Genomic DNA, 2,481 nt, shown 5'->3' on the forward strand with positions numbered 1-2,481 from the left:
CCTCTGGTCCCAGTGACTGACCCAGATTGGATCCGGCAAGGAAAGTAATATTTATTAGTCCCAACTTCAGGAGGACAGAAACTAATTCTAGGCTGTATTGAACAAGAACAAAAAGGACATATGTTAAAATCAAGATGCTACTTCCTGATGGTTAAAGATGTTATAAGCAGTACAAGTTCACATATGGAAGTACTGGAGACTGAGTTGAAAGCAGCAAGATTTTTATTCATGAGTTTGCAAACATGGGTTCACAAAGGTGGACCCAGAACAGAAAATTCACCAGCCTTTTATTTCCCCTCACAAGCTTAGTCACCCTCCTATTCCCTTTCCCATTTTACCAAAACATTCTATTGAAAACATCTCCCTAATATGGTTTATATTTCCATTTTTCTAAGAAGCCAGGCTCTGCACCTGTGCCATCTGCTTACCACTTTAACCATGACCTTTTTCTAGCATAACTTAAGCCTTCTTTTTGTATTTCCTCTACTTGCGGTTTTAGCTGGCATTTTACTACTTACTTTTCTAATGTCAAAACTGCTCCAGCACTTATGTTTATGCTTGCACTTTAGAAGCAATAGCTACTCCATTTTATAAATGACAGATTAAAGCTTTACCTTTAGAAACAATATTAATTCCATTATTTCCCTAAATAACAAATATATTTTCTGAATGGGGATTTTATTGTCAAAGAACTTAGCTGTAGAAATGAATGGGAGAGAGAATGCTACATTATTTGCTAAAATATCATTTTAAATTCAATTTATCAGTGACTGGACTTACACCTCCCACATGGCAAGTGCTTCTTTCCCCTCCCCTTCAAAATGCCCTGGAGTATATTTAGTAACTGGTGGGAAGAGTATCACTGTGCTAAGGAAGAATGAGGAAAAATAGTTATCTGCTTGGAGAAACTCTGTTGCAGTTAGTAAGCTCCTCCATCTTTCTCTCATTTACAGTATATGTAATGTAGTGGGTCCGACGCAAGGAAGAGACGCCAGCCGGAGTACGTGTTCAGCTCTTTATTGGGGGGGTAGCGTACTGCCGGAACAAGGGCTACCTGGCCTCCTTAAATACCCAGCCAGGTAGGCGACTAGCCAATGGGGTTGGCCCTAGGTTTCCCACCAAAACTAGGTTTCCCGCCAAAACCGTCCAGGCCAACGCCCCCTGGTGGCTGTTGCTATGCAGATGACTTGGATACATAACACCCCTCCCCCCTTAGAGAAGAACCACATTACAGCTATAGAACAAATATTATAACTATATACACTGTGTGTTAATACAATGCAACTGTGGTGTGGTCACTTGCACACATAGTCCGCTAAATAGGCAGGTGTCCTGTGGGGCCTGGTGGACCGTCTGGGTGTGGCATGGCCCTGGACTTGGACAGCCAGCTCGTGAAGCTTCTGTGCTGGGTTGAGCAGAGCTGGTTGCAGGAGGCCCTCCTCCTCTGGTTCCGGTTCTGAGTTGTTTCCAGTTGGGCTGACCTCCGGGGTGTGGCTATCCTGTTGGGCGTGTGTGGTGCACTCAGGGACCCTTCCTCTGAGCTGGTCGATGTGTCGCCTTATGTGTCTGTCCCCCTCCACCCCCACGATGTAAGAGAGGGGTCCTGTTTTCTCAACCATTGTCCCCAGAATCCATGGATGCCCTGCCCCATAGTTCCTTGCCCAGACCAGGTCCCCCACATTGAGAACCCTGTGTGCTGCTGCTGCTGCTGCTGATGGTGGCCTATCCGTCTCTGCTGCTACTCGGTCTGGGTGTAAACGGTCCAGCTTGGTGATGAGACGCCATCCCCATCGAAGTTCTGCTGGGCTCTTTCCAGTAGCAACGCATGGTGTAGTGTGTTGGGCAAGTAGAAATTTCGCCAGTCTGTGATGACAGTCCCCACTGATGATGCGCCGGAGTGCGTCCTTGGTCGTCCTTACCATCCGTTCAGCTTGCCCGTTAGTCGATGGATGAAAGAGCGCGGAGGTGGCGTGCCTAATCCAATTCGCCTTCAAGTACGCCTGGAAATCAGTAGCGGTAAAGTGAGGCCTGTTATCTGATACAATGACGTCGGGGAGGCTGTGTGTGGCAAAGAGAGCTCTGAGCACCTGGATTGTCCTAGCCGAGGTCATGTGGGGAACAGGGACTACCTCCAGCCACTTGGAGTGGCTGTCCACTACTACTAAGAACAGTTGGCCCTGAAATGGCCCTGCATAGTCAATGTGGATGCGGGACCAGGGTGTGTGTGTGGCCTTCCACCTGTGTACTGGTGCGTGTGGCATCTCTGGCCTGGATCTCTGGCACGTGTAACAGGCCTTGACCCCTTCCTCAATGTCCTTGTCCAGCCCTGGCCACCAGAGGTAGCTTCTGGCCAGCGCCTTCATCCTAACCACCCCCGTGTGTCCCTCATGTAATGATTCCAATACCCTGCCCTGGACTGCGGTGGGGATAATGACCCTGCTTCCCCAGAGGAGGCAACCCCTGTGTGTGGAGAGCTCGTGC

Source organism: Vipera ursinii (genome assembly GCF_947247035.1).
Source record: "Vipera ursinii genome assembly, chromosome: W".
Classification (NCBI taxonomy): Eukaryota; Metazoa; Chordata; class Lepidosauria; order Squamata; family Viperidae; genus Vipera; species Vipera ursinii.